The sequence below is a fragment of the Tenrec ecaudatus genome, chromosome 15 (genome assembly GCF_050624435.1).
Source record: "Tenrec ecaudatus isolate mTenEca1 chromosome 15, mTenEca1.hap1, whole genome shotgun sequence".
Classification (NCBI taxonomy): Eukaryota; Metazoa; Chordata; class Mammalia; order Afrosoricida; family Tenrecidae; genus Tenrec; species Tenrec ecaudatus.
The window spans coordinates 51,648,499-51,661,651 of NC_134544.1; the positions used below are offsets into that span (position 1 = coordinate 51,648,499).

Genomic DNA, 13,153 nt, shown 5'->3' on the forward strand with positions numbered 1-13,153 from the left:
CAGTGCTCCCCCTCCTGAACCCCCGGCCCCCCATCCCCATCCCACAGCCATTAGCTAGCAATTACTTGCTTCTCGATCAGCAGCATTTTGGCTTGCATGGTGCAAAGTGGATACTGTCTTCTCTGTGACTGAAGAGACCGGCACTCATGCCAAGACCACTGAGAGCTGGAATCTCGGTGTAGCTGGGCTGCCCGTTGACACCGCCAGCAATGCCTTGTGGGCGTGACAGAGAGATGGTGACCGCCAGCAATGCCTTGTGGGCGTGACAGAGAGATGGTGACATGAAAGTAGGAGACTGTGAGCCAACGTGCCGACTTCAAGAGTAAACGAAAAAGAATGGGGTGCATGTGGGTGAAGGACACATTGGGGGAGGGGCGGCTGTTTAGAACCCCGTTCTCGCCCTTGGCTGCTTTTCTTTGTCTGCTGGGTGGTGAGGAAAATATGTTCCCAGCCCCACATGTTTCAGCCCCCTCCTCTGTGTGGTCCTGAGCGCCATGCCCCCAGCCCACCCCCACATCTATTTAAAAATTCTTCGCTCTCTTGAGTTGCAAGTCCTCCTTTCAGATTTCTTTTCCTCTCCCGTCCTCAGTTGCAGGGCCGTTTCACGTTCCCTTTGCCTCCGTGGCTATGAAGTAATGAAATCATTTTGCAAGTCGTCGTTCCTTGAAGCCGAGCAGACGCAGGCTCACTTGCGTATGCTTTCTTCCTGCTGACGGTTCTGTCTGGCTCCTCATAGGTCCCTCCTCTCTCCCACCTGCCCCTATCAGACCATCCATCCAAATGGAGACCCCAGGGAGGTGCGTCGCTCTTCAGTTCGGGGTCATTGCCTTCCCTTATCTTCCCTCTGCACTCATTCCATCTGGAGGCTCCCCGCATCCCCTGCAGACCGGCATCGCTCCGCTCCCGAGAAGACCCCTCATGCTTGGTGGCCCCGGGTGACAGCAAGCTCCCAAACCACATCAGGCTGCCTCTCCTTCTCCAGCCCAAGTCGGTCTGCGCTTTTCCTCATTCACATAAGGGAAGCCTTTCAAACGGACAAGGAAGGACGGACAACTGCCAGAATGGTTTGTGGCTCGTGTGTGCAGTCAGAAAGGTTCCTCTGACACCAGTCTCGGTAGTTTTAGCCACATGAGGTACATTCTTCCCCTCCCCACCGCCCCAACTCCTGAAAAGATTGAAACCTGTAGAACAATTGAAAAAATCACAGTGACGTGTGTGTGTGTATGTGTGTGTGTGTACATAGCCCACATTTCTCAGGTGTCAATGTTTGATCACATTCCTTTTTTTCTCATTCTCTCTACAATCATTTCTATTAAGCGCAAGCCAGATGATAGTAAGTTGAAGATAACCTGCCATCCCTTGATGATAAGGATATTTTCCTACTTAACCATGATACCATTAACCAGTAAACTAAACCACTGAGTCAGTTTCTGACTCATAGCAACCCTATCATTCGCTAAGGAATTTAACTAAACCAGATAAACTAAGGAAATCCATCATATCATCTATTAAAAGTCCATATTTAAATTTCCCCAGTTGGCCCTAAAATGTATTGTAACCCCTTTTAAAACGTGAATTATTAAAATAACATTTTTGTTCCAGATGACTCCATTTTCACTTTTTTTTCCCCTAAATATATCTGGAGGAGCTTGCCTGTTCTGTTTATTTTAAATAGTATGTAAAATTGATTAAAAGTGACTGTGTATATATTGTATTTAAAACTAAACAAAACCAGACTCACATATTTCTTAGCAAGGCATTTATGGGTTGATTTCTTCCTATCTGTTCACAGTTTACATTTTGAGATGTTTATAAATCAGTATGTAATATGATACCATTTGAGAGGAAATAGTTTAATGATGGAGGGAATATAAATCGTCGGTGTACTATGTTAATTTGCTTAGAGTTACTAGATTAGGGAAATTTATCCTTTAGGAAGGCAAGGCCACATCTTTAATTCTACCTAACATATTAATATCTTGCATTTACATAAAATAGCATTTTAAATAGTTTAAAAGAAATTCTGACAATGAGGATAGCATCATCTCTTTTCTTTCTCGGGATCAAGAATGAGCGTTGAGACACAAGGTCCCTCACCTTGAAAACTGTGATCCCCTAATTGACCAGGTAGTAGAGGAGTCAGTGGTAAATTTTCTATTCTGTCTCTGAAATTCCCTCATTGCTTCACCATTTCTCATCATCATCACTATTTTCATTTCATTACACTTAATATAATATAATCCAGAGCTGCTTAAGTCAGAAAATTGTATATCCCCATCTCTTTCCTGTGCCCTCCACAGTTAGAAAATACCCAGTGGGCAGTATTATGTTAATGGTATTGAAAATGACCTAGTCTTTGTATAGAGTTTCACCAAGGAAGTCCAAGAATAATGGCCAACAAGAAAAAAAAGCCCAAACCCCACCACTGCGATAGAGTGAGTTCTCCTACTGACCCTACGTCACAGGGTTTCGAAGCTTTCTAAGTCTTTATGGGAGCGTGCCTCGTCTTTCTCCCAGGGAGCAGCTGCTGGGTTAGAACTCTTGTCTTTTGGTTAGCTGCCCAACGCTTACCCAACAACATCACCCGGGCACCTTAAGCAAAGGACATACAGTGACAATGGATTTGCTCACACTCAGTGTTAGCATAGTTAAACTACTCTGACGTCCTATTATGAATATTGTGTACATTTATCACCAGATTAGGTATGAATGTTTGCTTACAGACAGGTGTATCATGTGGGAATACATTTGATCACCAAAAGTGGTATGGCTTGAATATGTATGGCATTCCGGACCCTAGGTAGGAAGTGGGCGACTTAGCCATGTGAGTGGTGTTTTCATCCCTTCGTGCCGAGGACTGAGACTTCAGAAGGGAAGGGAAGACCACAGGAGGTGTAAAACGTGCACACACCGCTTCTGTACCCGAAAAATAGGATTAGAGTTTTCCTGGGCTTTGACTTAGGATCACTAAAGGGTATTGATAGATTCAAAAACTAGAAAGCGTTTTGTTTGACTGAGACGAGATTACCTAATTAAAAGGGACTTTAACTTAAACACAAAGCTAGGGAACAATGTGTACCCACTAAATGACACACAGAGACAATTGGATGGAAGATGAGCTGTCTGACACTTAAGGAAGGTTACGAGTAGTTGGCTGTCCTGCAATGCAGAGATTTGGAACGGGACGTAGGGGATCTGAATGTGAACCCCATTTACTCTGCTTAACACTTTGTGCATTTGAAAGCGTTTTCTCGGTTTCCCAGTCTTACCATCGCTGATTTAAATGGACCATGAGAGTTATGTTCTGCACGTTGGCAGCACGGGCTTCCTTCCTTTGCCCTTCAAAGTTTGTATGTGACACACCGATGCAAAAAGCTGCAGTGAATAGAACCCAGAGTTACTTTTTATGAAGAGATCACTTGAGCCATTGCAAAAATACCGGCCGTACGGTGTTTTCTACGCATTAAACCGCCCAGCGAGTGAGGGACATTTCGTATGGGTTGAGTGAATGCTAGTTCTTCTGGGACTGCCCATCTAGAACGAATGTCTCTGGTCTTGGGAGCCCTGGGAGAGATCCTGGAAGCATGTGGTGTTCTGCCTGCACTTCTCCGGCTCCCCTCACTGTTTGATCTCTCTAAGGAATTATTTGCGCGCGCACTGCTGCTGACACCAGTCCATCGACACTGTTCTTGCCAGAGTTAGGGATCATCTGCATGGTGCTGGGTGCACATACAGGGCCAGGGGTTCCCAGTGAGAATCGTCTAGCTCAGCCAGCCTAGGTGAAAGCCAAGAAAACAGCCCAGGTAAGCTCAAATTTAGCTGACGCCATACAACTAGTGAGTGGTGGTCAAGAGATGAGAGTCCACGTGTCTCAAGTGCAAATTCCAGCTTCCCCGATCTGCACTCGGCTGACCCTTTAACTGTATCCTTGGTCCTTTTCATTAAAACATGCTTGATGTTGCTGCCTGATTTCCTCCTGTCACTCACTTCCTACAGCCACTGCAAGGGGACGTCTGCTGTTATCGCCGCACTGCCCAGCCTTCTCCAGTGTCTCTGCAGACCGAGTTGACGAGCGCCGTGCACTTCCGTTAGCGTAGTTTGCTTGTTTCCTCCTCCGCTCGATGTCTTTGGCTGCCCCTTCTTTATTGAACTCTTACCTTTCCTCTTGCTTCCCTTGTGCCTCACTCAACGCCCTCTAGCTTCTTCCTCTGCCCACCTCCTACAAGCCAGTGTTCTTCCCCCCTGCTCTCATGCTGTACACACGCCAGGTGTTCTCAGCTACTTCCATCGCGTTACCTCCCACCTCTATACTTACCGACCGCTCTGCGGAGAGCGGCCCCGAGGTACAGTGGGAAAATCGGGGTGTTGATGGAACTGTTGTGTATCTTTGATGGTGGTTCTGTGATTATCTACCAGGCCATCCATGACATTCGTGAATATTTTGTCTGTGAACCACACCTCAGTAAAACAAGTTTTTAAAATAACAGCATCTTCAATGCAAACCTCTCCACCTGGCTTCTGACTGGCAGCCATGGTATGCAGGTGCACATATTCCCGCACACAACCCTGGACTTACGACGCCGTGGCTGTAAAACTGAACGCCTCATTCTTTCTCCAAATCTTCTCCCATTTGCACTTCACTAGTTATTTCATTGGTCTTCTGAGCATCTCTACCTTCAGCTGATTATCAAGCCATCTAGAATTTGCCTCATACATATTTCTTGAATCAATCTTCACCTTTCGGACCTCTTCCTGCATATAGTTTGAATTCAATCTCTGACAGTCATTCACTAAATCACTAAAGCAACCTTGCGATTGGTTCCTCTGACTCTAGTCTTAGTAATTTTCAAGTCCATTTCTACACAATTGCTAGAACGAACATTCAACACACCATTGCTCTTGAGTTGATACTACTCTCAATCAGCCCGCCCATAGCTCAGAGTGGAACTCTAAGACCCATCTCTGTGGAAGCGAACTGCCACATCGTTCTGTCGAGCACGTGGGGGGAGGGGGCTTGAACCACGGACCTTGTAGGTAGCACCGGGGGTCCTAACTAGTGCTCTCTGTTTCTGTAAGATGATAGAATGATCTTTCTGTTGTGAATAAGACCGCCTCACACTGTGGCCCCTGAAGCAAACGTCGCCTGCTTTTGGACCTTTCACCTTTTGCTGTGTCTGAAAGTATTAGTAAAACACACACTGTCTTCTCTGCCGCCAGTCTTCTCTCTCCCGATTTCCATCCACCGTCCAAATGCCTCTTTATTTACAGACCACCAACTCCATTTAGGCCCTTGTGTGATTCCTTCTGACACAGAGAGCTGCTTTCCCCTTCAATGCCGTTTGTATACAATGTGTTGCGCATCACATGTTGTGTACATGGGTTTATACTGCGTGTTGTTTAATCATCACCTGTTTACCTTTCCTCTCCTTTCCCTTGAATTCTTTGGGAGCAAAAGCTTAGTGCATGTTATATTCCTAATACCTAGAGCAATTTGTGGTCCCTAAATCCATTTAACCCGGAAGCTCTCCTGAAAGCTGGTCAGCATTGAACCGGCGGCACACAAAGGTCCACTGATGGGCGCTGGCTGTAAATTGAGCTCAGGCCCCGCGGGCACAAGAACTATACCACTGAATTACACCGTGGCATCACTGTTGCCCTGGGGCTTAGTAATTATTAGGAAAATAAATACCATAAGTATTAGGAGACTCCCAAGAATTCATGAAAAAAATTTCTCTTCTTTTCATTCATTTTTTTCCATGAGCTTTTTGAAGACTCTTCATAAAGTGTAACTATTCTAATGTGACCAAAAAATAGCGTGGCCTCCCTCTTAGTTGTTAGGTAGAACTAGTAATTAAAACCTAGGTTAATTTAGATCATCTTATTTAGAAGCACTTTAGCAGCTTTGACATTAGGTTTGATATGAAAATATTAAAATGAGGTACAATTGTAACAATTCCCAAAGCACCTTAAATATAAAAGATCTATAATGGTGTCTTCGAATCAATATTCTTTCTTCCTGGAACCTGTGCCGCAAATGGAAATGAACATGACAATTCAGAACCCAGTCAAGTTCCAGAGTTCAGTTTTGTTTTATATGTAAAAGAAACTCTAAATGAGGCTTAAAAAAACTCTTTCAACATCTTATATTTCTAATTGCTGGTGCTAAGTTTTGCTCACTTAAAATGTAGAAGGGTAACAAATGGATGAACTAAACAGTATTTAAAAATTCAGTAGAAAAATTACACGACCAAATGCAAATACATTTGTAAGATTCACGGTTTTCTTGAAATAGTCTGAGTGGCTCAGCCATGTCCAGTCTGCTTCCAGATTTATTGCTGCATTCAATATTTGTTTGGCACCTAGAGTGGACTTGAACCAGGGGACTAATATCCCCTGGCAGAGATATTGGGGTGTGGCTCAGGGAAGCAGCTGCTTCATCTCCATTGCCTTTGTCCTGAGCCCCCCTGCACTTGTCATTGCCCCACACATCGAATTGGCTGCCATTACCCTCCGTGGATTTTTCATACTTACTTCCAGGTCTGGATTTTTTTTTTTTGCTGATGCGTTCCATATGGTTACAGTGTCTCCTTGGAGCATGTGAAATAAAGAAATAGGAATATTTTTGTATATAGCCATGAATCTTGAGTTGCACATAATATTTGTCCTTTGGGTCCTAGACCAGAAAGAGTGTGTAAGCATCCCATGCAGTGGTAGAAGCCATTCTGGGGGAAACTTTTTACTCTGGGCTGAAATGATGTTGCGGTGGAGATTAGTAAATATCTTTTCAAGATGATCCTGGGCAACAAAAGCCAATGGAAAGGTACATTCTGGGGCTCTTACTCCACCCATTACAGAGTAGAGATGTTTCCTGTAAGGTCCACTTTGTATTTCTACATAATTAGCAGTTTACAAATGAGAATCTTGCTAAAGGCTTTAAAATGCCTAAATTGAAGGCTCCCCTTAAGAACTCCACCCCCACCTCCCACCCCCAGCTTTTGAAGCATGCTTGGTTTAAAGACCTCTGCTGGCTCAGCCAGGTGATTGTTACACTGCTAGACCCACGATCCAATGTTCAAACCCACCAGCTGTTCTCTGGAAGAAAGACGCTTCCACCTCTAGTCATGATTTGGAAAACAGTGTTTCCAAAAGTGAGTGGCACTACCCCCACCCCCAGGGGGGTGCTGAAATGATACAGAGCAGGGTGGTGATGGGCGGTTGGGGCTGCAAAAGCAAATACCTGCATTTTTTTTCTTGGATTATGGGATACAGTACAAATGTTTTCCATTGTTGGGGTGCTGAGTAATCCCCCCCAGAAAAGGGGGAAATATGCAAATAAGTTTTGGAACCTATGACTGACAGCCTCAGAAACATATAGGGCAGTTCTATGTCCTGTAGGGTTGCTCTAAGTCTGGGTAGACTTGACGTGAATTTGAATTTTGATCACTATACAAATATCTTTTTTTAAATCCCCTGAAATTCAATCCATGTAGAAAAAAAACATAAAGATAAATCTTAAAATGTTGGATCCTGAAAGTTAATGACATCTCAAAATTGAGAATACTATTGGCATTCCATAAAACCCAAACTTAGGGCCACTGAGTTGATTCCAACTCTGAGCAACCCCAAGGACGGCAGAGAACAGCCCCCTTGATCTCCAGAGCTGCAGCTCTTTAAGGAACCCCCTGGGGGCTGCTGCTGGATTCAAACCAATCACTTTCTGATCTGCAACCCATTGCCTAACCTGGTCTGCCACCAGGGCTCCAATCGGCATTGCATACTGCAGCCAAATGCCATCCTGGTATAAGATCCATCAATCCTATTCTTAATTTTCTAAGTAAGAGAACTGAGCGCATTATGTTTTAACACAAAAATTCCAACCTGCTGCCGTCAAGTTGATTAAAGCTCAGGGACTCTTTTAGGATTTCCAGGACTGTAAATATTTATGGGAGTAGACACCCTTGTCTTCTTCACACATGTTTACCACACATGTTTACCACAAGTCATTAATAAGACAACTCACGTGTGTGTGTGTATAGTCATAATGGGTTCATCATTCACACCATTAACAGAATATCACACAGTAATAAAGAAGAACAAAATACTGTTCTTCACCAACCTGAATGACTCAAAAATCAGTTGAAATATGGAACCAGACACGTAATACTACAGGAGTCCCTCATGAAATTTAATGTTGGGCGAGACTATGATGAGAGAGCTCATATTGTTGCCTTTGGGGTGCCACCAACTCAAGACAAGAGTGGAGTCTTCTAGATGTTTGTAACTCATATTTTGATGAAGTGGTGGTAATACTAGTGTATGTGTATGTAAAATCTTACAGAGCTCTCATTTAAGAAGATGCAGTTCACTGTACGTGGGTTAGCATGCAACTAAAATTTCCCACAAAGTAGAACAAGAAGAAAGCATGTGAATATTATGAGTAACTATTTTAATAGCTGGAAAATTTAGAGGTTGCAGAAGTGGTCTTGGAATAATAGAAGCTGAGACTGGCTGAGGGAAGAGAAAGACAAGGAGAAATATGATTCCAGAATCATTAAGTGTTTAATCAATTGGAGAAAGTCTTCCCACAATGAGCATTCCAGGCCCAGATGGCTTTCCAGGTGAGTCCTAAGGATGCGCACAGTTTCAGAGCAGTGCCAGGAAAGAGGAACAGAGACCAGTCTGATTCATTTAATGAGCCCGCTATAATCTTGATGTCAAAATCAGACAAAGCTGTAAAAGAAGATTTTAGGCCAATTTCACTCATGATTTTGCATTTTAAATTTGAAAAATAGATATTAAACTAAAATCATGAAGATTAGACACCCTAGTTAATAGGGACTATCACAAAAATCGTGAGGTATGTCCACCCTTCAGGAATCAATGAATTCACTTCAACAGATCAAAGCAGAGATTTCACGTTTATATCAATCGATGCAGAAAGAAGCTTTTGCTAAAATTCAACAATTAAAAAGGAAACAAAACTAGGCATAAAGCAGTAATTTCCTTTCACTGTCTAAATATTTTCTTTTGCAAGCTTTGTAATTAGTGGAGAACTTTTTATGCAATTAATATCTTACAATTAAAATCACTAATAAGGCAAAGATGCCTGCTGGGTGATCTAACCAGCACAGTTAGATAAAACAACAATAAAATTAAGATTAAAGAAAGAGAACACACAAATAGAAAAGGGATAAATTAAATGGTTACATGCAGATCATAAGCTGATGTATAAGACAATAGCCAAAGTGCCAGAAGAGAAATTACCATGATTCCCAATCAATTTATACATCAACTGAATTTTTATACAGCAGCAACACCAAGAAATGGGTATCGTTTTTAGAATAGCCCTATCTATTTTCGAATAGCCCAGTATCACACAAAATTAGGTACATGGAAGGATATGTAATTAAATATAGGGGACATTTTTATATGTAAGATAGTAAAACAAGATATTAAAGGAGAGTAAAATAAATTATCTGATACAGTGTGTTTATGGATAGGAAGACACAATATTCCAGCAATTATCCCTAAGTTAATATTTGCATGGATCCAATGGTATTCAATGAAAAATTTCAACCGTTTTAAAATTTTACTTATTTATTTTTGGGAAACTTAACAAGCAGATTCCAAAATGCATATGGAAGAATGGAAGATTAAAAATAATAAAGCTATTCTTGAAGAACAAGAACAAGCAGAGAAGATTTGCCCTACTTTATAGCTGATTTTTAATACATCTGTAGTAATAATTGAGATGATATGGCATTATGTCACAGACCAAAATTAATGATTATCCAAAGAAAGATAAGTCCCACTGAGACACCACCATACCTTTTTATCCCCTTTAAAAGAACCTCTATAAGCCAATGAGAAAAGTGGGAAAATAGCATGAATGAGCAGGTATTTCACAAATAGGAAACTTGAAGGTCCACAATAAGACCAAAAATTATTGTGTCCCCCAGTAATAGGGAAAATGTCAATTCAGACAAAATAATGGATTTTATGGGAGGACAGTGTAGGAATTAAGCTGGCCATGAGCACACAGACTGGCGTATAACCTGTGGTTGTGCATACTCTTGAAATATTGATTAACTATCAGAAGTGTAAGCATGGTATCACCTACTTACATTGAAGGTAACGATAAATCGGTAAATATAAAATTAATACAAGGAATACAAAATAACGTTTAAGGAACTTTTACTACATAAGGTGATGGTAGTTGTAAGTACCACTGAGTCAGTTCTGACTTGTAGCATCCCTTTATGTACAATGGTGCAATACTGTCTGGTAAGGAGCCTTCGGGCATTCTTATGCTTGAGTCCATAGTCGGAACCACTGTATGAGGCCATCAACGATCTTCCTCTGTTTCCTTGCCCTTTGACCTTACCCAGCATTATGTCCTTCCAGGAACTGGTCTCTCCCAATAACTTATCTAAATTAGAGAGACACAGTATTTCCATCCATACTTCTTTTTTTTTTTTCATACTTCTAAGGAGCATTCTTGGTGGACTTCTCCCAAGTCAGATCTGTTTGTTCTTTCATAAAACTTGGAATGGCTGTGGGACTGATGAAGGGGCTTCAATGGAAAGTTGATGGACAATGCCCTTTATATTTTAGTTCTATTGTCCAAGAACTTTCTGAAGCCCCTTCCTTTATTCTTATTTGCAAAAGGCTGTGAGCCTGAAGCCTGTTCCTTCGTTGACGCAAGTTGTTTATCAAGTAGGGTAGGTAGGTGTATACAGACCTATTAGCCTGCTCCTTGGTTCTCTGACCGAGGAGCTGGAGTGGTAGCAGTGCTTCTGGACCAGGCTGTTAAGGTGGCCACACTACATCACCTTCCTACCAGGTACCAAATCCTATAGTTAAAAAACAAAACAAAACCAACAGCCTATGCTTATTGGGAATCCAAGGTCAGGCCTACCTCAGGAGTTGTGAACCTACCTCCTGATTAATTGACCTAGGGGTCTTAGTCTAATTCTCATCACACGGAGTGAGTGTAGGCCCCACATTCTCCACAGAACCCGTTCCAATGCCCGCAGCACAATAAATGCTCATCCAGCGACTTTGGATAAAATTTCGTTGTAGAATTATAGGACTGGAAAGCACCTTGGGAATGATTCAGCATCCAAGAAACATTCTGGTTGCAACTCATTTGTCGGGCACTTAGGAAACAATGACCTTGGATTCTAGTCTGGCTCCTAAGAGTCTAGGACAATTCCATGTTTATGTGCTTAGGAGGATGCCTGTGTTTTAATGGGGAGAACAGCCAGGCTTTCTTCATCTACTTAGTGGGTTTGTAAGCCCACCTCCCCCAATACAAAACAAAAATACTATACACCCACTGGCCTAGTGAAACCCACAATTATCAGGTAGGGTGCTGAGCAGTGTTGCAGTCGTGATGACAAGGTGCTTTTGAAGCCATAGAGAGCCCTACAGTTAGGGTCACCCCCTCATCTGACACATATCACTTGTGCCTCCTCACTAATAACAGAAACTGAGGCTCAGAGGTTAGGATACATACTCATATCATGCATTTAGTTACCAGGAGGACCATCATTGATATCTAAGTCCCTGGGATTCCAGATTCAGTGCTGTTTTGACTGCCCACCTCCCTGCAGCTGCCTTGAGGGAAAAATAGATTCATTAGCATCTCAGTGAGACTTCCCTTTCCTTGGTGTCATTAGAAGCAGCAGCATCCATGCATTGTTCTTAAGGTGGTACTGATCTCAGACTTGGGGAAACATGGTACCAGAGTACTGAATATTTAGTTTCTTCTCTGGTACTTCAGTTTGAGATAACAGATTCATTAGAGCTTTTGTGACATCTTGGATGACTCATTGGGCTGCTAATGGAAAGTTTAGCAGTTCAAAACCACCAGCCACTCCTAGGGAGAAAGATGAGGCTCTCTGCTTCAGCAAAAATAGTGTTGGAAACTCACAGGGGTGGTTTTACCTTGTCCTACAGGGTCTCTGTGAGTCAGAAGTCAGAATTAATGGTTGACAGTGAGTTTGTTCTCCCTGTCTTGTTCACTGTATTTAAGGCGTTGGGCTATATTTACTTGTATACAGTCTCTCTCCCTAGTATTGTCCCGTGAGAGCTTATAGTTTACTGGGGTGGGGTGGGGGAGGAGAATTAATGTTTACAAATAAATGTAATATGAAGTACAATGGAATATATGTCCTATTAGAAGTCCTAGTGGCGTGCTAAGGTAGTCCAGGGAAGAAAGCAGGTTACTGGGCAGGAATTAGCTTTGCAGATAATGCCTGAAGAGGAAATGAACAGGAGGGGACTCCCAAATCCAACTTCCTGAGGCAGGAGGGTTCTTGGAAGGTGTAAGAAATAGCAGGGAGCCCAGGGTCGCTGGAGCCAGCGGTAAGCAAGGCAAAGGGCAGTAGGGTTGGGAGGTGGCAGGGAGGGTCACAGAGCTGGAGGAGAAGCAGAAGCAAGGTGCTGGCTTGGTAAGGACCAGGGCTCTTGGTGAGTTCCTTAGATATCGTCTGCCCTCGATAATCACTTGGAAATAATTGAAACCTGGCCATTAAAACAAATGGAGAAAGAAACTCACAAGGAAGCACTTCTCCGAGAATGAAATAATGCCACCATTTCTTAGAACCACACTTCAATAGGACATAGGAAGGACGCCCCCCACCCCATAATAGGTCATATACTGTGCACATCACATCATAAGGCAAAGGAGACTGAGTGGCAGGCAAAATCTGTAGAACTCTCCAAATCACGTCAAATAATTTATTTGAATTACCCATTGCATCCAATAAGCACACCTGTATTGGCGCTTGGAACAGTTTTTCTTATACCTCGGTTGCCTTATGGATATGGAGGGGTTAGCAGACGTGGTGTAATGCAGTTTAGAAAAGATTGTACTTACGGGAAACCAGGGGGAAAAAATCCAAAAATCCCTAAGTAACTTGACAGAATCATCTGTGGGATCTTACTCCTCACACCTTATTTTTTTATTGTAAAGTGGACGTAATGTGTGTCTTATCCATTCTGTCACTACCATTGCCTGTACGGACTCACAGGACCGTACAGAACACAGGAAACTGCCCCTTCCGGTTTCTGAGACTGAAACTCTTTATGGAGTAGAGAGATCCATCTTTCTCCTGAGGTATGGTGGGTGGTTTCAAACTGCAGACCT

At 42.7% G+C, this 13,153-nt stretch overlaps 1 protein-coding gene across 5 annotated transcripts in view; it reads left to right on the top strand.

Moving 5' to 3' along the window:
• The window catches only part of ZNF521 (zinc finger protein 521), a 312,892-nt gene that overhangs the window by 142,704 nt on the left and 157,035 nt on the right, over window positions 1-13,153 (top strand). The window lies entirely within an intron of this gene.